Source organism: Mustela lutreola, chromosome 4 (genome assembly GCF_030435805.1).
Source record: "Mustela lutreola isolate mMusLut2 chromosome 4, mMusLut2.pri, whole genome shotgun sequence".
In the NCBI taxonomy this organism is placed as follows: domain Eukaryota; kingdom Metazoa; phylum Chordata; class Mammalia; order Carnivora; family Mustelidae; genus Mustela; species Mustela lutreola.
This window is the reverse complement of record NC_081293.1, coordinates 152,427,128-152,450,791: the sequence shown is the minus strand read 5'-3', so window position 1 is coordinate 152,450,791 and position 23,664 is coordinate 152,427,128. Positions and strand designations below refer to the sequence as shown.

Here is a 23,664-nt window from a genome sequence, read left to right as displayed (position 1 = left end):
TTATAGTATTTTCTTCCTGCTCCTTATTACTTCTAAGTGGGACAAAGAGTGATTCGAGGACAATCAATTCCTTGTGTATTTCTTGTGTGATTTCAACATGCAGGCACCGTGCTATAGGAACCCTGTCTTCTAAGAGCTTAAGAGTCTTGGGGAGAGCCTAAGACCAAGACATGAATATAAATAACTGGAAGATAAAGTGAAAAGGAGGTGAGAGCATTTGAGAGCGTGTGGACAGCGTGCTTGGGTGGTGGAGGGGATGCGGGTGAGGATGACTTTTCTTTGCAGAAAGGCAGCATATATCAACCCTCCCCCCTTATTTTGTCCTTTATCATTTACCAGACCATCTGCTGTGGGCTGTCTGGTATAGACGTGAAGCTAGACCTTGGTTTGAATCTTGGCTCCACTTTTACTAACTGGGACTCCTCTGGTAAATTTTTTTAGCTCCATTTTCTACAAAATGGTAACAATATTACTTACCTCCATAATTGTCATTGAGATACAATAAGGCAACGTAACCATTAGGATGTGCAGATAATTTTGTCTGCAAGTAGCAGAAAACCCAAGGCCAACTGGCCAAATGGGGAATTCACTAGCTTCTAATAGAGGCATCTTTGAGTGGAGGGACTCGGGTGGGACCATCCCGTCCAGGGGCAGGCTCCTTCAGCATCTAGCTGGCCATCCACTGTGCAGTTCTCACCAGGCCTGCCCCATTACACTGTAGCACAGATGCCCACGTGCACAGACTTCACCCACATTCACTGCAGCTGGGCTTACGTGGCCAGTGCCTGCTTCTGAAGCAGGGACCATTGTTGTAGGCTCCTGTGAATTGCTGGAAGTTGTGAGATCTTATGTCAGTTACTTAATCCCTCCGTGCCTGAGCTTCCTTATCTGTCAGATGGACTTGATGATGGGGCTTAGCTCATAGGGTGGTGTTAGAATTTGATAAATGTTGGTTACCTTAGATCGGTTTTCTGAACCAACCTACTGGTAGTGGTGGGGGAGCGAGGTTTAAAACTCCACAGTCTGGTTCTAGAGTCCACATTTTTAGTGCACTGCACCGAGAGTATGCAGCCCAGGTTTACTCCCTAGATTATCAGTGTTTAGCACAGGGTCAGGCACAGAGAATAAGCACTCCATACATCTAATGAATCGACATTCATTAGGAATGTTGTTCTGAGAAGACCAGTTTGCAATCATGAAATGCTTTTCCTCGGTTTCTCTCCAGAATGAAAACCTGTAGATGAATCCATGGGAGCGAAGGAAGCTTTGATTTTCTACCCAAGTTGTGTGCTTAGTAAAGGAGAGTTGTCTTCAAAAGACCTTTTAGGGAACAGCCAAGTTTTTCATTTTTTAGAAGGTTTTTGTTTGTTTGTTTGTTTGTTTTTAAGGTTTATTTATTTGAGAGAGAAAGAGAGAGAGAGAGAGAAAGAAGGCATGAGGGAGAGAGCAGGGGGAGAGAATCACCACTGAGCACCGAGCCCTGTATGAGGCTTGATCTCAGGATCCTGAGATCATGACCTGAGTCAAAACCAAGAGTCTGAGTCTTAACTGATGGAGCCATCCAGATGCCCCAGGGCACAGCCAAGTTTTTCAAAAGCTGTGTGTGTGTATGTGGTGGTACTCGTCAGTACCAGTACCATCAAAATGGGCCATCTCTGTCACCCTGAGCTGCATTAGTTGATGGTTTCAATGGTACATCCAGAAATACATGGTGCTAGCCTCTGAGAGCATGTGGATGAGGGTCAGTGTGGTTCTTGGATTTAGAAGATGCTCTGATCTCCTCCTACGGCGTCAGGAAGGGAGCCCGGAAGACAGAATGATCTGCGAGAGCCCTGGTGTAGGTGGGAGCAACAAAAAAATATCCTGAAAGAATCTGACCTTATTTTATACAGGGCGTCTAATCTAATACAGCCGAGGAAGAATTTTTTAAAAGAGTCCCAAGAGGACTAATAAAATGGCTTTGAATTTCATTACGTTTGAGAGGGAGCCGCTAATTCAATTAGCCCCAAAATGAGAATTTTCCTACCCCTTCTGTTTGGAGCAGCTCTGCAGATAGACTGCACCCGAGGAAGTCCCGGGCTGCCCTTGGATACAGTCTTCCTTGGGAGGAAAGACCGTTCTCGTCAAATATCCAAACCTTTATGTTTCTGCTCTGCGAAATTCTTGTGGGCGAGGCTAGCGTTGTTGAGTAAGGGCACAGAACTTGGAGTCGGCTCTCTTGCTTTCAAACCTCAGCTCTGCCATTTACAGGTGTGTAACTGTGAGCAAGCTACTCAACCCTTCCGACCCTCAGTTCCTTCGCCTCTAAAATGGGAATAAGGAAAGTGACTGTCATTGTCCTAGGACCATTAGGAGTATTAACTTAGTTAATACACATTCGAGTATTTAGAAGAGTGTCTGAGGAGGTCTCTACTCTTCCGGTCTCAGAGTCAGTAGAAAAGCACACAGAAGACACCACACAAGCTGTCAGTGCTCTGACATGGCAAAAGGCCCAAGGAAGAAGCAGTTGTCTCTGGAATATGTGGGGAAGGTTTCGTGGAGGAGGTGAACTTGGATCTTGAAAGGTTCACAAGAGGCAGCAGAAGTAGGACTCAGGAGTAGCATACCTGAAAATAGGTCTTGCATGCCTCAAGTGTCTCCAGGGATTAGTGGGCATTTCCCAGGGGGTGAGGCCAAGGATTTATGGGGTAGGCTGGTGAGGTATGAGGTTGGGAGGTCCCTGGGGGCACGCAATGAACAGGACTGTTCATTTTGGCAAGACAAGATCATTCCATTAAATTAGGAGTTTTATGAGCTTTACAGAATTCAATAATTCTTGTCTAGGTTTTTTTCTTGGATAGAGGATTTCAAATACTTTTGGAGAAAACTCATTCCACAGCGAAGTAGTCATGTCTTGGGGTTGACATTAGATCTTTCATTGGTGGCTGCTCTGGTGATACCCTTCTCCCCCTCCCCCCCACCGCCAATGGGGAATTTGGTTAAAAGGATTCTGGTTAAAAGGATTTTGTCAGAATCACAAAGAAAATGTCTGCAGTTTGTTGCTCTTAAAGCTGCTAAATTGTTAAAGTCACTGTTAGAATTTGATACATGGAATACGTGGTTTTTCATTTTGGCACAATGTGTCATTCCGCCCTTAAAATTTTTATTTGTCTGTTTAATCCTACTTACTGCAGAACCCCTACGTGTAAATGGGTGATATTCTAAAAATTCATTTATAAGTCAGTTGTGTGGACCACAAATCATAGTTCCATAGAAATAACCATATAATTTGTTTTAGGTCTTTGGGCAACTTGGCCAGACTTAGTGAACACAAAACATAGTTGAATAGTAGCTGCCGTTTATTAAGCCAACAATATAATAACAATAGTAAAGACTTCTGTTTTGAAAAAAAAATAGGAAGACAGTAATATTGTGTAGACACTTTACATTTCCATCTTATTTAAAACATTTTTCAGCCTTCCTAGATTGTTAGTCTATCATATCCCTGATAGTTTATAAGGCACTTTTAGATACATTGTCTGATTAGAGCCTCGAAACCAGCCCCTGAGGTCAGGGCAGATGAGGAAATAGCAGTTCAGAGAGGCACACTGGCTTGTCTGAGAACATACAACTTTGGTCAAAACTCTCTCTTTTTTTTTAAAAGATTTTTTATTTTTTATTTATTTGACAGAGAGAAATCACAAGTAGTCAGAGAGGCAGACAGAGAGAGAGAGGGAAGCAGGCTCCCTGCTGAGTAGAGAGCCCGATGTGGGACTTGATCCCAGGACCCTGAGATCATGACCTGAGCCGAAGGCAGCGGCTTAACCCACTGAGCCACCCAGGCACCCCCAAAACTCTCTTTTTAAAAAATAAAAGTACAATATAAGCAGGCAATGAAGGAAAGTTAGCCTCGCAGTGTCAGTTGCATAGAAATCTTGCCATATTTTGATTAGAGACTTTGGAAGACATGTTGGTTATAAGATGACAAGATCTTGCAACTACTTATCTAATCTAACAAATATTTATTGAACTCCTACTAATCGGTCCTGTTTGTTTTTTTGGGATGGGTGGGTGGTAAAGAATCACAGGTATTTAAGGCATGGCTTTAGGTCCTTATTAGTTGTAGTGGTAAAAATCGTAGAGTGGAAGGTCTCTTATCTAATACAGTAGGTGCCAGGAGTCTCTTGGTTAATCCAAAATCAAGGTTTAAGGTAATCACGAGAACTAGAAAATACATGTTTTCAATAACAAATTTTGCTGTGTCTTTTTTTTTTCATTTTTTAAAAAAATTAATTTCTTTTCAGTGTAACAGAATTCATTGTTTATGCACCACACCCAGTGCTGCATGCAATACATGCCCTCCATAATACCCACCACCAGGTTCCCCCAACCTCCTACCCCCACCCCTTCAAAACCCTCAAAAGATTTTATTTATTTATTCATGAGAAAGAGAGAGAGAGAGGCAGAGGGAGAAGCAGGCTCCCCAGGGAGCAGGAACCCTGATACAGGATTTGATCCCAGAACCCTGGGATCATGACCTGAGCCGAAGGCACCATCCGAGCCACCCAGGCTCCCTGCTGTGTCTTTCTAAATAAACCAATTTACCAAAAACAAGTCAATGCCTTTGAAAAAGGTAATAGAAAAAGCAAGTTGCTTAATAGGAGAATGAATCTCTCTTGGTATTTCTGGACCACAGAAAAAAATGAGAAAATGTTAGGCTGAGAGTATGTGACAAGGAAAGAGTCACCTCCTAAGAACAAGCAACTTCCTTAGGCTGTGGTGGCAACTTTTCCAGGATGCATTATTCTGTGATTTTTAATTTGCATGAATACTTCTTAAAATCTGAGACCTTGCATTATGTTTTGTAGTCCATGGCAGCTAATTCTGTGCTGAGTACCTACTGCTGGAAAAATGTTTGATGATGGAATGAAAGGATAATTTAACACCATATTAGTTATGTTAGTGGAATAATAACCTGAACTGGGGGCCCAAAGAGTCCGCTCTTCTTTCTCATGTTTAACTGTCTCCCAGAGACAGCCTTAGGCCCTAGGAGATGAATCAGCTTTGGCTGACTTTTCAAATGACATGGCCGGCTTTCTTAAAAATGGATTTCCATTCCATTCCATTACACACTTTGTTCTGATCCTTGGCCGTCTTCCTGCACCTTATGACAAATCCTCCCAGAGCAAAAATCCTTCTGCAACAGGGACAGGTGCCAAGAAGGAGAGAGGTAGAATTCTATCCCCTGCCATAGTTTCTTTTTTCATTTTGAGGATTCTAAAATTTTGAGGATGGTAGGACACTTTCATCTTACCTCCAGGTTTCTCTTGGAATTTATTTTTGCCGTCTGTGATGCCTTTAAACTCTTCTCGTTCCCAGTGCATTTATTTGTAAAATGGATTTAATTCTGTTCTTGTAAAGCGTTTAGAAAGGTCTGTCAGGGGCACGCATGGGTACACAATGCTTAAGAATGATGTTAAAGTTTTAAAAGAGATTTATTTGACCCCGAGGCCAAATGGCACAGCCTGCAAATGTGATAAATCTAGCAAATAAATAAACAAATAAATAAATAAACATAAATGCCTTTGAGGAGGCAACGGGCCAATAGGCAGCTTCACAGTCGGCATTTACTTTTACAAGAGCAGTTGTTAATCCCACCTGCCCAGGACAGTTATAAAGGTTGCATTTCCTCTGCAGACCTTAGTTCCCCCGGGTGCACGGAGTGGAGCACTTTATTTGAGACTGGAGTCGTGAACGGACTCCCTGCGAGGTGATGACTTCATGTATATTGATATTGCCGGTAGGGGTTTATTTGCTTTCTTGCAAGGCTGTGACCCTTTGAAGTCAGGAACCACGATGAGCCCAGCTCTTTGCACAGAGCTTTCTGCATCGAATGTGTTCAAGAGACGTTCGTTAAATGGGTGGGTAAGAATATGTCCTGTTCACGGCCACATCTCCAGCACGTGGGAAGCCCTCAGAAAGTATTTGTGAGATGAATGAATAAATGAATGAAAGGTGCAAATCACTGTTTCTGTCTTCAGGACTCTGGCAGATCGGAAGCAAGGCCATATCCAAGTCTTTTCGGTAGCCAGAGTGGCACATTGCCATCATCCGAAAAAGCCAGCGTCAGAACTTATCTGGGTGACATAAGGCACTAGATCATAGGAGAGGGAGGAGAGAAAGAGGAAAGAGAGGAGAGAGAATCAGAAGCACAAATGCCAAACATATCTGTCTGTCTGTCCATCACTCGTCTACGTATCATCTGTTGACACAGATACACACACATATGTAAAATGAGCTGTGGACATGTATTAATCAGCAGGGAAAACCTTAACATCTACCATCTATTTATATCTCCATCTATTTATATATAAATATTGTCTGGGCCTTTCTCCTGAGTGTAAGACCAACAGCTGAACTGCTGGCGGACATTTCTACTCGTATGCCCACTGGCAGCCTAAACTCTTTCCTTTGTCCTTGAGCACAGAACAGGTGGGCTCTTACTGAAGACAGCTGCATCCATCTTGGGGTGCACCATAGGTAAGGCCACTATCTCTGTGACTCCCTCCACTCTTTTACGTGGAAATTTTCTATGGGCTCCTCACTGGAGTCTTGTAGATTATCTGTGTAAAGCCTACTCTCACCTCCAGTTCTCCTGCTCAAAGACTTTCAGGGGCTCCTCATTATCTATAGGTTAAAATTCAAATTCCTTAGTCTTATTTTCAAGGAACTATATAACCTGCTCTTGGAACTCTGTCTTAAGACTCTATTTATAAGCCCCCTTTTCCAGCCACGCTTGTCCTGACTTATTCTAGAGAAATGGCTGTTCATCTCCGTTTCCCCTCTGTGGCCCTCCCTGAGCACCCTGCTAGGTACTAGGCTCTCCATAACATCTCGTTTGTTTCTTCAACTGTTCGCTGGACACGGGATGCCATCTCTGCCTCCTCCCAGTTGAGCCAAATCCTGACCATGCTTTCGGGCTTGTCTCCCATTCTTGGTCCAAGTAGTGGTCCAAGTAGCCTGCCTTGACCATCCCAGCCTTGTCCTCTTTCCCCTATTTGAGCTAGTCAGTTACTATTTTGTACTGATAATTGCATTGTTCCTGTAATTGCATTGTAATAGCATGGTTCTGCTCCCATGAGGGAAAACTTCCATCACAGCCTGTGTGTGTGTGTGTGTGTTTGTGTGTGTGTATGTGTGTATTGTTTGCTGAAGGCACTCATTAATAGGTGGTCAGCTGATTGTGTAACTGCTTTCACTGTTTTGAACCTTTTATTATTTTCTAAATTTTTACCACTTTAACAAATGTGCCTCTGAAACACACATTATTAAATAATCATACTAAAATTTCTCATACTAAAATTTCAAATATCAATATTAAAGTACAACCATTTTAAACATGGACATTTAAACATGAATTTGCCCTTTTAACTCTATTTACCAACTTTTTTTTTTCTGGAATGTTGGTAAAAAAGTAGGCTTATCACACTGATTATTCTACTTCGTGAGCTCGAAAGGATTGAAAAAAGTGCCACCTAGGGCTAAACGTTTCCCTTGTCCCTTGTGGAACGTTTGAAGGGTCGTAAGGGAAGACTGTATTTCTCAGGCATCTAGTCACTTCTCCGCCATGGACTGACTCTGCCACCTTCCATGAGGTACCCACTGCTTTGTGCTTTGCTGTCCTCACATATACAAAGGGGATGATACCAGCTGGGCCTGAGGCTGTGGAATGCTCAGGAAAGTGTTCTGAGAACTTTAAAGTTTTTTCTAAATGTTAGGTCTTTTCACTATTGTCATGCCATGACCAACAGGGCCATCATTTTCTTACCTCGGCCACCATGGGCCCCCAGGCATCGAGGTGGGAGCTGCTGTTGGAGCTGGTGATTTCTTCTAGGATGGGACAGTCTGCCATTTTCCAAATGTGGGCGCTTTGCAACCTGTGCCTTCTCCTGAACTTGGAGACTTTAGAGGAAATGGGGTGAGATAGGCCATTTTCCTCCCCTATGGCCCCGAAACCTCTTCCGGTTTTTGTGACTCTTGCTCCCATGGCCACAGTGGGTCTGTTGGAATACAAAAAGTCTCTTGGGCATGGACAGGGAGATTTAGCTTAACATTGTGAGCAGGTAGTCCGAATATAGTATTTTGTTGAACATAAAAAAAAAAACATCGATTGTGAAATACACCTTCTTTCAAAAATCCCCAAGGAAGGAAAAGCTAACAATTTTCGAGTATGACACGCCACAGATTACGGATGCATGCCCATTTCAGAATTGTTGAAAGGTGAAAAATGAGTGTCTGGTACTAGTCACATGCAGCAGGACCATTGCTACAAGGGTGTGTTTTGAGTCCTCTGAGCCCCAGCCATGGTGGGTCCTGGGATCTCCCTGCTCCCTCCCCTGCGCTGGCTTCCTCCACAGACATAGACAGCTAAGCACTCCAATGCTGAGTTGCAGCTGGCTGACCTCCTGCTTCTCCCAGACTTTTGATTCTGTGTCCTGCAAGGGCGGTGGGAGGAGGAGCTGGTGTGGGCAGAGGTGAAGGCGAGGCAATGCTATCCTCTCAGCCCCCTGTTGCTGTGTTAACTCAGTACGGTAAGAAGTTTGCCCCAGCGGCAGACCCTTCCAGTTCAGAAGAGGCACATCGCCAGGCTTACATGCTCTCTTACCCAGAGGTGCTAGGGGATCGAGTACCCACTTGAAGCTTTTCCCAGCCCTGAGTGCCTTCTATTTGGTAAGGGTTCATCTTGTGTTATGGACCTGCCCAAGTGATGAGTAACCTGATGCCCTAGCCTTGGGCCTCAGCAAAGTGGTTTTCTTTTTTCTGCAAAAAAGAAGCAAGGGCTGGGGGTGAACAGAAGGTTCAAAGCTATTTGCAGCAAAAGGCACGGTCCCTGATGTTGCGTGTGCAGGGTGGGGACGGGGGTGGTCACCCACCGTCTCACATGTCACTGCCAACTGTGGCTGCTTTAGCACCCCTTTTCCTTCAAACGTCTTTGGTTTCAGAGAGGGAGGTAACCAGACCCTTCACATGAGACACAGTAATGCTGTTTCAGGCCCTGCTCCTTGACCTTTGGTGTCACCTGCTCCTCTTGCAGTACTGTCACCCCGGGGGCTGAGACAGCCACCATCCAGAGTTTGCTGACAGCATCAGCAATAATGTGTGGCTCTAACTCGTGTCCTCAGTTAGTGTGGATCTTGGAGTAGGTTGCGTCGTATGTCGTTCTATAGTGGCTGTAGAACGTGTTTAACTTCTTTCATTTGCATAATGAATTAGAAGATTCCATGGCAATTGACTCTGCCGCTGAAAGGTTTCATCATCTCTCCACAGACTTTGTGTCTGCAGTAGAAGTCTGCTCGCTAAGCACTCACGAGGAGAGGCTTTCAGTGGCTTCCCAGCCCTGCCTCAGGAGGTCTAAACTCCTTTGCGGAACACTCATTGCTGTACTGGGCAGAACTCCTAGCTCCAGCTGGCTCGAGGGAAATCAGCTAATGACTCAGCAGCTGAGAAATCCAAGGGTGGACCTAGAGTTTCAGACAGAGTTGGACCCAGGGCCCAATCCATGCCTTCTGGGTCCTGTCTCCCTCATGTCATCCTCTGGCTTCCGGGTCCTCATTATCCTGGCTTAGGCATAGGCATGTTCTTGCCAGGTAGTGGGGAAGATGGCTGCCCACATGCAAACTGATATCCTTTCAGCCTGGGAAAAAAGAGGTGCTTCTTTTTTCTGATACCGTTGTATGAATCCAGGGAAGCCCTGACTGACCTTGCTTGGATCTTGTACCCAGTCCTGAGCAGTTCTTATTGCTGGTTCCACCCAAGCCATGTGCCCACCCCATGACTGTGGGTGCCTGGACACAGTGACGACAGCACCACGGGGACCACCCACAGTGGAAGAGGAGCAGCTGTCTAAAGACAGTGTGGGGAGAGGGCAGACAACACCGTATGTCCTCTGTAAAGGTCCTAATGGTTTGGCCCCTTGTATCTGTCCAGCTCCTTCTAAGATTTCTGTGTAGCCTCTTACCTGCCAATCATATTGTGACTATTTGCTTTGATGAAAATCTGACTTCAGCTTAACACCTTATTTATTTATTTATTTACCCTCAGCCTTCCCTGGACCTTTTTCTTTCCCTTCTATATTTGTCAAAATTCTCCTTGGTCTTCAAAGTTTAATGAAAATGTTATTTCCTTCCAAACTTTCTCTTATATTTCTAGTCCTTCCACATTGCAGTCGAAATATTTGGCGGATGGTGCATTTATGGAGTTTGCTATTCTTCCCTCTCCCTGCACCTGCTTATGTGTCTGTCCTGGAAAAGCAAAGAGGAACCTATTTAGTATTCTTCCAGTGTCATATGGGAGAGATGCAATAAATATATGTTGGATGGAGAAATGCTCTGTCAAGATCTTTTTGGAGAGGATTGTGGATTGGACTTATGCAAAGACACAAGCACATACACTGTTGGTGTAAATACATGGCATTTTTGTATAGTCCCAGCAGCACTCTGGGAATGACACTGTTATTTTAGTTACAACTATACGGTGTTTTTGGGGGGACTTTTCTATCTCAGATTAAGGAGCAGACTGAGCCGGGAATGGGGTCACAGAAGCAAATCTGTCAAGCCAGAACGACTGGATGCATGATAGGATTGAAGCTCATCATCTCTGGGAAAAGAGTAAAAGCTGGGGGAGGTACCTGAGTATCGTGGGTAAGAATGCAGATTTGAGGCCAGGTCCCACTGCTTGTTGGCTGTGTGATCTCGGGCAAGTTTATATTGCTGAGCCTTATTTTCTTTGTAAAATAGAGATGATAGGGTTTCCATGTGGCAGGATGATTGTGAAAACAAAACATGATAATGCATATAGAGCACCTAACATAGCACCTGGTTTCTAGAAGGTGCTGCCCCCGCCATCTGCCAACACACACACACACACACACACACACACACACACACACGCACGTACTAGGGTGCAAATAATTGCATGATTCTTTTCTTCAGGGTGACTGGCCATGTTGGGTATTATTCCCAGCCAATACTGGGAATGCATTAAGGAATGCTCTCTCTCCGCTCTCATGTGGTTATCTGGCTAATACTGTCACTATCTAATGACCAGAATGATGAATGCACTGAGAGGCGGGACTAGGTGGACGGTGAGAAGCCGGTCACCTCTGTTGAGAGCTGCCATGGCAGCCGCATCAGCAGCAATGGATGATGGGATTTTATCTCCACTGCATCTGAAATATGTAATTAGCCTGGAGAGTGAGGAGAGCAGAAGCCCCCTTTGTCCTGATGACGCCTCGTGTGTGGAGGAACCCCCATCTCTGGCTGAAGGATCTGAGTGTTGAGGGAAGGAGACTAAACCGTTCTGCGGATTAACTCTGAGCTTATTTGTAGTAACCTAATTGTAGGCTCTACAGGAAAGGAACCCCACAAAGTGATCCACTGCCAGAACGATGACACCTCCAGGAACTTTCTCTGATTCTGATTACCCTGCCTATCTTACCCATCATCTTATGTATTCAAGTGCTTTTTCTATTTGTATAGAATCACTACGATGCTTCACCCAGACCAATGCACCTCACATCAGAGAGGAAGACACATGTGTGATTCATTTTGTCGAGCCTCAAGTCTCAGGATTTACCTAAGGACCCAGGAATGTTGTGAGGTAAGTTTTGGAAGTGTCTGAGGTAGTGCGGTGATTATCGATGGGCAGGCTCACCTCTTCCACTAATTGGCCATGGCCTTGCACATACAAACTGTCACCCACTGTGTTAATCATCGGATGGAATCTTCTAGGATGCAGAGGAAGTTACACTGCTTTCCTAGTAAATGGACGGGGGGGAGGGGGAGGGCATCCTTATTCCCTGTGTAGCAGCCCTGGACGCTGAAGGGAGGCCGTCAGGAGCGAAGGCTTTCCTGAACCATGGAGTGTCGGGATGTAGTTAAGGTTGGGGGACTTTAAAAGTTATCTGTGCAGGAGCCTGGGTGGCTCAGTGGGTTAAAGCCTCTGCCTTTGGTTTGGGTCATGATCTCAGGGTCCCCTCAGACCCATTCAGGGTCTCTGCTCAGTGGGGAGCGTGCTTCCCTCCTCCCCCGCCTGCCTCTCTGCCTACTTGTGATTACTCTCTGTCAAATAAATAAACAAAATCTTTAAAAAAATAAAAAATAAAAGTTATCTTTGCAGACCCAGTCATTTTACTGATAGAGATCCAAAGAAGCAATCCCGGCTGTCCAGAGCTCTCCAAACCTTTAGTTTCTCTCCTCACTTTGGGATTCAGCATGTTTGTGTGGTGATTGCTTGTCTTCCCACATTAGTTTAGACACTTTCAGCTGCAAGTAACAGAAAACTCAACTCAAACAACTTTAAGCAAAAAGGGGACCTTACTGGTTCTGTGACCTAAGAGTTCAGTTGGATCCAGAGTCTTTAACAATGCTTTTAAAGATCTTTCTAATCTCTCTGCAATTCTCAGTCTTGCCTTTCTTGCAGCTGGCTCTGTTACTCAGATGTGCTTTGCCAGATGAGGACAAATGACTGTCAGCAACACTACAAATTGCTCTCCCCAGCTCCAAATCCAGAGGAAAGAAGAAGGCACTGCTGTCTGCTAAGTTGGCTCACATTGGCTGTGAACCACTGGTGAACAAATCATGTGGCTCTTATTGGCTGGGCCCAGCGCATGTGCCCTGGAGACTGGGGTATGGTCAGTCTTACCTAAACTGCAAGGAGTGAGGGGGAGGGTTGTTCATTTTTTAAGTTTTTTTTTCTTGTTTTTGTTTTTTTAAGATTTTATTTATTTGAGAGAGAGGAAACATGAGAAGGAGGAGAGTCAGAGGGAGAAGCAGGGATCCCAATGTAGGGCTGTATCCCAAGACCCTGGGATCATGACCTGAGCCAAAGGCAGATGCTTAAACCTACCCAAACTCCCCTTAAGAAAGTATCCTAATTTTGCTCTTTAAAGTCAGAAATGTCAGTAGCTTTGGTTTTTGCCAATGCAATGTACTTTAGCAAACCGATTGACCCTTTGGTAGTTTTTGGTAACTTACAGGTGTGCCAAACCTGTAGTTAGAGCAGGGATTCTTTCCCTATTTACAAGATGAATACATTGAGACACACAGTGGTTGTGACTTGCTCAACATTACATGCTTAATCTTTGGGCCACTTAAACACAGAATCTAAATTTCCTGTCTTCCCACAGAATGTTCTGTACCCAATCACAATTTAAGCTTGGATTTGCACATACAAAGTGTAGAGAATAATTGAGACAATTATCCAAATCATTAAAACCTAAAATAGCTACATAATTGAACTCAATGTCTCCACTTTACATTGGACCTCTGGAAACAGCCAAAGACATGCTACCCCAATCTTGCCATTGTGTTGTTTTAAGCGCTACTGATGATGGCGGGTATATATTTTTAAATGGTTGGTTCCATTTCTTGAAGCATTTTGTATTATGGGCCAAATTCCTCCTGCTTTTTAACTAATGGAAATGAAAATGAAGTTCCAGCAAAAATAATAGACTCTTGACAGGAGGAGAATTGTCATAGTTATGACTGATACATTTCAGACATGTGTAGAAACATACTACAAACTTGAAGGTAAGGTTACTTAGTAAGTGTATACTTTGTGCTCTGGTGTCATACTGATTTCAAAGTGATTCTTTGCCGTTGTTCTATCCGCTTGAAACACGTTTTCTTGTCTTGAAGATTGGAATTATACTCAAATACTTATAGAAATAATAATAAATAGTAATAAAAGTAATAGGGGCACCTGGTTGGCTCAGTTGGTTAAGTGTCTGACTCTTGATTTGGGCTCAGGTCATGGTCTCAGGGTCCTGAAATTGAGCCCTGCCTTGGGCTCTGTGCTGGGTATGGAGCCTGATTAAGATTCTCTCCCTCTCTCTCTGCCCCTCCCTCCACTGGCTCGCACATGCTCTAAATAAATAAATAAATAAATAAAGTCTTAAAAAGGAAAAAAAAAACACTAGTAATAAAGAGGAATCTAAAAAAATTCTGGCAATAGGATAAGCTCCAATCCAAACTCAAAAGTAAAATGTTATTGTTTCTGGCCTTTTCTCTGTGTGGTGGCTAATATTTAGGGTAGAGAGTGGGAGCTTGAATTGGCCCGGTTTATATAGAAATTTATTACATTCATAATTGTGTTATGTTGGGGATCCTCCCCTCTTTCAAGTATTTTTAAAGTCCCATTGAGGAACTGGTCACTGAGGATTCTGTCACTTCCGTGTACCGCTGCAGGCTGGTCCCACGGAGTCCTCCACACTGCCATCTGCCTACAAACCGCAGGGCCTCCGCTGAGCATGAAGGCCTCTTGTGCACGTTAGCAGCCCAAACTGTGAATGTCAGACCCACATAAAGAGCATCACAGTGGGGTTTTTGTTGTCTTTTTCTTTTTTTAACGATTTTATTTGTTTATCTGACAGAGATCACAAGTAGGCAGACGCAGGTAGAGAGAGGAAGGGAAGCAGGCTCCCTGCGGAGCTGAGAGCCCAAATGGGGGCTCGATCCCAGGATCCCGAGATCATGACTTGAGCTGAAGGCAGAGGCTTAACCCACTGAGCCACCCAGGCGCCCCACCATAGTGTTTTCTGACCCCTATTTAAAAGTGCATGAGTGGTGACTATCTAGAAAAAGAGCCAAGTATATGAACATCTCACATAAAGTAGAAAGAGCTCTCGGTTTTAATGGAAGTGCTTCTAAAAGAACTAAAGAAAAGTTTTAGTTTGCTTGATGTTGACAAACACACCAGTTTGGAAAAAATGGTTTGGGGTGTATGATTGGCTCCCAGCTTGGATTTTGAGTTTCCCTGTAGCATGGGTCATGAAACAAACAGGGCAAAGATCAAGACTTTGTAGAAAATCTTGAACAGGCATTCAAAGAAAGGCCATAAGTTTACACTATCCTGGCAAGATCCATATGACGTACTATTGACATTATATAGTTGGGAATTAGAGAGGGGCAGGACCTTAACCATGGGGTCCTTGTGGGAGAGACAGTTGGAGAGAAAGGCGGGACATCTTTTAGCATCGTGTGTTTGTGGCTTACACCATTCTCACTGGTCAGCCTTCGCTCGAGTTCCACGCTCACACATTCACTTAGGAGATGACTAGGAAATGGGTCGAGTGTTGATAGATTCTTATGGAAAAACGGAGAATTTAAAATGTTCTGATTGAGTGTATGGAACAAATGAAAACCAAGATGAGCTAGAGTTTTCTCTCTTGATTCTTTCATCGCCAGTGACTTCGAAGAAGCTTGGAGGTTTCAAAAAGCTACCCATTTCCCAAGAAAGATAAGGAGGTTCCAAAAAGGAATAGGAATTGGCTTTTTAGTATTGTGAACTTGTCAACACCTCTTGACAGAGAAACAAATGGTCAGGGCAAGAAAACTGAGCCTTGGACCTTGGAACATTTTGAAACAAAGATCTTCTGCCAAAGATTCTTTAATATCTATTACTCCCTCTAAAGTTATAATAAATATACCATGAAATTCAATGAAACACACTCATTTTCAATATACAAACAGTGCTAGGCGTTTGGTCCCAATGAAAGACATGTTTTCCCAGGGTGTTGTGATTTGTGAGAATTTGTTTTTTCACAAAAGGTTAAACGGCACTTTCGTGTAACCTTCTTCAGTTTCTAAATGCATAGGATGTAATAAATGTTAGAAGTTAGGGGAAGAAAAGGTGTTGGAACAGAATTTGTTTGACAATTAGCTCCTTCAGGCTGTGTGTGGAATCCCCACGGTACTCAGTTTTCTTTTGGAACAAGCTAGGCTCGCTCTCATTGTGTAATTTGAGCATTAATTGAACATAACCATCTTGAGAAACATCATCTGTGGCTGGTTCATTTTTGGGCTGCTCCAATCCATCTTTTGGGCCCCGTGGCTTTTTCAGCCCTCAACCGAGCTGATGATAAACACACATTTCAGAGATGACTCATTGTTAACCTTAGTAACAATCTGAGCCGTGTTACTTTCTTACATCTTCTCTTGTTCTGTTATCTCCTCCCATTCCTTCTCTGTCTATATTTAAGAACAAAACAAGTGTTTGAAAGTTCAAGGGCATAATAATTTTCAAAGCCAGTCAATTGTGTAAAAGAAACAAGAGAAGAAGTCTATGGTCCACTGCTCTTGAGGGGGCACTCAATGCTCAAAACACAATACTTCCAACCAGAGTTAATTTTACTTTTAGAATGACTTTACTTTGGAAGTTCCCTTTTAAAAAGCCAGTCTTCGCCTATATAATGATTATTTCTAGTAAAGTCATTATAATCCATGGGGTCTAAGAAGGTGAAGCCAAGATTAATGTGTCTGTGTATCTTTAATCCCTGGTCTGAGATCATTGCTGAGGTTCAAGGTCTTAACTTGGAAAAATGTAGCCTAATTACTGTTTAAGGATCTAACAGCTGTCTCTGTACTTTTAATAGAGAAATTCCATTCATCTTTTCAAATGAGTTTTTCCAAAATGTTTCTGTGCAGTGCCAAAAATATACTTCTCATATTTAAATTTAAGGCAGATATATTGGATATTTTTCTTAGTCAATTATTATTTTTTTTTTTTTTCTGACTCGTTCTGTATCCCAATTCCTTCAGAGTTAGTGCTGTTTTATCATGAGAACTGTGGATGTGGCTAACAGAAAATGTGGATAATTTTGAAAAATAATGAAACTTTATATACCTTTGAATATGAATATATGTGATATTTTAGAAATTCACAACATCCCAAAGAGCATGTTAGACTTATTCTCACAGGATTTGTCCCATTGGGGATTATAGGTGGTCATTTAAACCCCTACTTCTTATCCCAATGTGGAGAGAGACAGAAAGGTGTAACTGTTAGCACAAGGCAAGACGCTAAGCATTTGTATTCCTGGCTCAGCATTATCCTCAGTTAGAAAGTAGGGAAGAAGTTAGGTACTTTTTGTTAGGTACCTCTTACTGATCCTCATGGTTTGCATGGGGGTAAAAATGAAAGATTAAAGAGTGGTGTTTATGATTGATTGTAGTGCTCTTTTAAGAAGCTGGGAGGAGTAGGGTGGTTCACAGTTGGGGTATCCTTTCACATAAGTGAGAGAGACTTGTCTAAACTTATATTTAGACTAAAATAGCAGCAATCAGTTATTCCATTGAGTTTGAACCGTAACGAGTTTGGTTTAAGGTTATTTCCAATGCAACCAGTCAATGGGAAGTACTATGAGAATGTCCAAGTCAAAGAAAGTTGATACCCAATGAATATTATATACAAGCAAGGAAGCCTCACTGTCACTGAGGACCCAAACAACCAGTTAAGTCCTGTTAGCACAGTGCAGAGAAAAACAGGAGAGACAGGTGCCTCATAGAGTAGAAGCTGGGATGTGGGGCCAGAGGGCTATGCAGACCCAAGGTGGATGCAAACAGTCCAAAATTTCTCTAGAAAGTAGTCAAAAATGATGGTTGTCTTTCCAGCACAGACAATTTGATATTCAGATCTTATATTCCTGGGCCTTCCACTGAGAAACATTTGGAAACCATTGCCTATGGTAAGGCCAGAAATGTGAGCATCCCACAACACTAGATCTGAAATCCTTTCAAAGAATCAGGAAGAGAAAGGATGGGGTTCTAGAGCTTTGGAGAGTCACATGGAGCCCCAGGATGGGAACCTATGTTACCATTCAGCATTCAGGAGCTCCAAGCATCTGCTCACTTGGGGCTCCCAAGTGATGTTTTTGAAGCAATCCATCCTGAGTGAAATGCTCTCAGTATCTTTTTATCCAGTGACTGAAGTCCCTCTGTGGTGATGCCCCCAGAAGGTTAGAGCTCTTTGTGTGTACTCCTACCTACCTCCCCAATCCTTTAGGTTGGTTTCCTCTGGGCTTGAGTAATGAAATTATGCCACAATCACAACCCATTTGGAAATGTTCACTCATTAGTGAACCCTCAGTGCCTCTCACGGCGGCTGCCATTTCTGTTGGTGCAGATGGCGAAGGGCTGGCTTCTGTGCCTTCCTGAGGCTGTAGAGTAGAGAGATGACAATCAAGTCAACCTCCTTCTCTCTGATGATGCTGTCCACTTGTTCCTCTGCCTACAACCCGAGTGCCAAAAATTCTGAAATTCCCCTGGCATGGTCTTCATGGGGGTGGTACAGATCCAAGCCCCAGCATCTGGATGAGTGAGACTGGGGTACTGCTGTGTGGACAGATTTCAGCCTCTCCAGACGGGGTTGATGTTTGGGAACTATAGGATCCCTGCAGATTTCAGAATGAAGGAAGAAATATGCCACAGGAAAGAGATACACCTCATGGCTCTGGCAGCACGGAGAGAGCTTTATGAACATGCTCTTACAGGGTTTGGCTAAACATTGTGTACGGTTCATGTGAACGTGTGAAGGGCAGCAGAAGTGTTGCAACACAATGGCCAGCCACGGGGCTTGGCAGCGGTGCTCTCCAGCACTCAGTTTGGTACAAACTGCTGTCATTACCATTTGGAAGTAGCTCCGTGTAAGGTGAAAAGGCTACCAGGGAAATGTTCACAGTCACAAATACGGCTATCACCGAACACGGGAAGGCAGCCATGTATCTTTAGAACCAGTTAGCATCATGGCTGCCATTCACCTCCCTTGTCTCGGGCAGAACCCGGAGAGGGTAGAGAGAGGAGAGGAGGAGGTAGGAGACAGTAAGGCAACTTTTCCCAGCCGAGCCAGGAAGCTCAGGTAAACTCACCCCTTTGTAGGCTCGGGTATTTGGGGTAATCCACTGAGGCCAAGGAGTGTTTGGGGCAAACCCGAGTTAGCCTGTGTGTGTCTGCCTTGGGGAAAGGAGAGAACAAGGCAGAAAAACAGAAAAGTGGGAAGTGGTTGCTTGGTGCTGAGTTTGGCTTAGAGTTTTGAGCTCTGTTTGAGCCTTTGGGCTCCAAGCAAAACTCAGAGGGGAGTGAAAGCCGCAGGAACCTAAACAAGGTTAAGGCTTGGCAGGAAGCCCTTTGTGGGGCCACACTGCTTTTCATACAGCTCTGCCTTCACAGGCCTTTCGGGTGGTTGAGCCACCTTTCACCACAAATGGCATTTCTCTGGGCTCATGTGAACCAGGCTTTGAATGCATTCAGTCAAGACTTCAATTTTCCCTGAAGCAGAACTTCTTTCTAACACCCAAGACCATGTCCTTGGCTGGAGAGTTACTATTTATCCCATAGCCCAGCCAGGCAAGGGAACGATGTTGTTTTTGTGAGGAAATTCACCCTAGGGTTGAAGAGATGTGGGGGGTTGTAAAAGGAAAATATGAACTGAGATTTGGAGCTGAGACTCTTAGACTCTGTTGGGTGAGGCCCCCGCCCCCCTTTCTCTATAATAGTCCTAGAAAAACAGAGGTGATGTCGTCATAGCAGCTGCTGATGGCCTGACAGACAGTTTCCGCAGCGCTACATGAGGCCCTTTGCTGTCCCTGTCAGGAGATTGGCAGCTGAATGACACCAGTGAGGCCAGGCCTGTATTCCCTCTGGGAACGCCGCCCTAATTGATAGACAGAAGGCAAAGAGAAGGATTATTTTTGAACCTGAAAAGAATCCCCTTTTTTTTCTCCCTAAAGCTCATGCCCCCACTCTCCACAGCTCTATTTTCCCCTCCCCCCGACACTTTTTTTTAAAGGTGTTTTGTTCCAGAGCAGTTACAGAGCTTAATGGAACCGAATGACTTTTACCCTTCACAATCTGTCAGTCAAAAGCCCGACTCCAGGACTGTTAAATAAAGTCCTTTCAGAGGCAGACAGGAGAGGAATGTGTCAGTCAGGCAACAGACCCTGTTGTGTTTTCATCTGTCAGAGGGGTGATGGGGGAGGGCAGCAGGCCCCAGGCAGGGCACATTCCCAGCAGCCGTTAAGAGGCCTTGACAAATCCAGGTGTGGAGCCAAAATGTCACCCAATCACCAACATTCTTGAGGTGTGGGCTCAGAGTCCCTAGGCACTCGGGTTTGCAATCAGCTATGAGATGTTTGGGCAAACTTTCAGCACAGGTTTTCAGACTAAGCATTTTTAACATAAAACCAACCACTAAGTGCTGGGTATCGGCACAAGGCATGGCTTTCAAATTAATACATCACTTAGCTGCGAGCCCCGCAGACAGTAATCCTCTGGCTGAAGGGCCTTCACCGAGACTCCTATTCCAAACCAATTTTGTAGAGCCACTTTCGTTTTTTTTTCTAATACTTTCCTTTCACATTATATGACAATCCATTAATCTTGCCCATTAACTTAAAATTGCTGGGCAATTTTTTTTTTTTTTTTTTTTGAGGATTCTGAACAGTTGCTTTTGTTCGGTATGGATTCAGAGCTTTACACAATAAAAAATGTCCACCGTTGGACATACTAATGATCTATTCCTTATGTTTTGGTGACATTTCCTTTAAGGATTTAAAAAAGAAGTTGGAGAAGGATGAGGGTAGAATGGAAACGGTGCTGAGGGAGTGGAGAAGTTAATATTGAAACAAGCAGGGCTTGTTCTTATCAGAAGGCTACAGAGTACCAATGCGGATATTTTTACCCAGGGCTGCAGGCCTGGGTGTTCAGGCAGGAAAGCCACCCACCGTCCCTGACCAGAGGCTTGCTCAAGGCCATGGGGCTGGCAAGAGAGGAGATTGCGAATGTCTTGGCTCTCTTGTTGTTTTGGCTCAGGGCTACACATGGGCCTGTTATTTATTACCTGCTTGCCCGTTTCCCTCTCCTCGAGAGATTTTTGCATAAAACAAAGGAGTTTCTCCCCATTTCCCAATTTTCTTTCCTTTGAGATGCTGTCTTCCACCTCCTGATACACTACACTCAAGATAGGCAGAATGAGCAAAAAATTCTGTCTCCCTCTTTCCTCCTTTTCACCCATGCCCAGATCCAGGAATGGGGGTGTCCATCCCCTAACCCTCCCTGGGACCACTTTTGATATTTGTGTTTGTACATTGCTACAGTAAGCAATGAGAAACTCCCCCGCCCCCGCCCCTTCTCTCCTTCCATCCTGCTGTAGCCAAAATGGAGATGCTGTTTTTCCTTCTATCCATGCCTTCGGGCCTCTAGGGGTAAATGGGTTTTAGGCAGAGTAAAATGAAATTGGAAAGGCCTCTGGCATGGGCTGGGGCTGAGAAACTCAGGCTGAAATAGTTTTAAACGTGGTTAAAAGAAATTCGGCACACTCTGTGTTTTTAGAGCTAAACATTTCCCCCCAAAATGGATTTTCAGTATTCTGCAACACTATTTAAGACGGGAGAGTCAAAAGAGGCTAACCCTGAACTGATTAACAGCCAAGCAAAAGCAGCTCGTTTCTGCATTGGGGTGGAGAATCGCACTTCTCTTTCCTCCCCTGATAAAGTTCTGGGACAGTCATAGAATCTACCGCTCCTGCGTCGTTTCCGTGGTGCTGAGCTGGATGGCAGGCCCAGAGGAAACTTCACGGGAGCAATATTCCTTCCAGAATATTAATGAAGTCTTCAACTTCAGCCCTAGAAATATGTGCTCTGAGGCTTCTTGGGTCCATCCTTCACCGATTATTAATGATCTGCTACACTTAGAAAAAAAAAGCCTTTTCTCGGCTCACTTTCTGCCTGCCTTCCTTTCCCTCGGCCTAAAGCAAACATTGCATCTGGGGCACTGCTGGAAACAAGGAGCCTTCTTCACAAGGGAAACAGTTTTCCTTTATGCCTGGAACGCAAGTGGATGCCATGGCTTCTGTTTTTAACATTAATGGCTACACAAAAACTTGCAAGCAAAGCCTCACGGCTGATAGAAATGCTCCTGAAAATGGCGGTAGGTACTCCAGTGGAAAGAAAAATCTTTAGATAAAGCCCTCTTCCCTGCAAATTCTCTTTGGTGGCCCTCAGAAAGTTGCTCTGGTTAAAACACAAATAAGCACAGATGAGCCAATAAAAGTAAACCCAAATCCTACTCATTTCTCTGGCAGTCCTCATATTCCATGAAAGCCCAATTCAGAGCAGTTTTGCATCCTTCTTGGGCCATTTCTATGGCTGTCTATGGGGAGAGGCGGACAGAGCGTGTGGATGAGGCCTGCTCGGCCGCAGAGTGCGGACACTCTCAGCCTTGGGTTGGCTGTACCCACAGGTGAGCAAAACCTCCCGTCTCCCCAGTTACAGGTGTAGCATGTGCTGTGGTTCGTCGGTGGGTGGATAGAACACGCACATATCGGCCATGACATTTCTCAGCCTTCAGACTTACATGATTCTTATTAAACATATGTCCAGATAGGTTTTCCTTCGGTTGGCTGCTTAATCTTTTGTCTTGGATGGATGCGAATATGACACAGTTTCCTCCCTTGAGTTGTACATGGAAGCAGCTGGAAGCCACATCTGAAAGGGGTTGATAGGGCTGCCTGGGTGGCTCAGTCGGTTAAGTGTCTGCCTTTGGCTCAGGTCCTGTTCCCAGGGTCCTGAGATTGAGTTCCACATCTGGCTCCCTGCTTAGTGGGGAGTCTGCTTCTCCCTCTCCCACTCACCATGCTTGTGTTCTCTCTCTCTCTCAAGCAAATACAAATCTTAAAAAAAAAAAAAAAAAAAAAAAAAAAAGAAAGTGCTTGGCAATGTTAAATTCATTTTTTTGGATTGATTTTATTTCAAAATTCTTTTTTAAAAGTTCTACTATTTTAATATTAGCAAGTTTATTGCCAATTGTGCAATAACATACTCTTGGAGTTTCATTTGAAGATGTCAAAGCCAGGTCACCAAAAAGGCTGAGGAGTTGGCTCTCTAGGCAGAGCCTAGAGGTGTGGGGTGCAAGCCTGTAGATCAGTCCGTCAGGGACTGGGGGTTGGAAACAGACACAGAACCTTGGCCACCACTGGTCCAGTTCCTTTGTCATTAGTTCTTATGTGAGTTTTGATCAAATGAGATCATCTTTACCATCAATTATGTGAGATAATAATTTTAGTAATGATTATTGATTGTAATATGTTGATGAGACCTTATATTATTGGTGTAACAGTAATGACGGGTGCTGGGTGCCTTCCACACACATTCTATACACACGATCTCACTTATAGGACAAAAACCCCCCTGTTTGGGGCAGTGTTTATAGCAATTATGAGCATGACCTCTGGTGACAGACTGTGCGCTTTCAAATGCTGGTCCTGCCACTTACTCCGTGTGATCCTCCTCTGTAAAACAGGGGTGATAATAGCCTGCCCTTCCCAGGGTGGCTGTGGGACTAAATGTGTTCCCCTGTTGGAAAGCCTTTAGCCCTGTGCCCAGTGCATCGTGAGTACTGTGGGGTGGTTCGTACTCGCTCTTGTTTTGTTCCACCGTGTGCAGCCTACACGAATCATTCGGGGGGTGCTTTTCACCAATGTGTAACAGCATTCTTCACCAACAACAATAAGCAACTCATTGTTCTCTTAGGATACCAGATGGCCCAACCCTGGAGGCCGTGAATGCCTAGTGAGGATGTGGCTTATGAGAAAGCTTCTGGGGAAAACTCACTTGTGAGTGGACAACCCCAAAGGGAGGGTTTTCCCCCTCTGAGCAATGCTGACTTCGTCCCGGGGTAGGATGGCATTCTCTACAAGTGACTGAAAACTTCTGAGGAGCCCCAGGATGGCACCTTGTTCCTGGGAGCCCCGCCCGGTCTGCTCACTGGGCCATCTCAGAAGTGCGGCGCTTGGCCCCATGAGGCCATATTCTTTCAAGATGTTTGACCCTTGTCTCATTAGACCTGTCTCGGT

At 44.3% G+C, this 23,664-nt stretch overlaps 1 long non-coding RNA gene across 2 annotated transcripts in view; it reads left to right on the top strand.

Annotated features, from left to right (window-relative positions):
• The window catches only part of LOC131829522 (uncharacterized), a 193,542-nt gene that overhangs the window by 44,604 nt on the left and 125,274 nt on the right, over positions 1-23,664 (top strand). The window contains exons 2-3 of one of the 2 annotated variants that reach the window (XR_009352889.1): positions 11,517-11,637; positions 12,443-15,389. This is a non-coding gene — a long non-coding RNA (uncharacterized LOC131829522). Of the gene's footprint in view, positions 1-11,516; positions 11,638-12,442; positions 15,390-23,664 lie in introns of those variants that run through there. The other variant, XR_009352890.1, reaches the window with a different exon arrangement.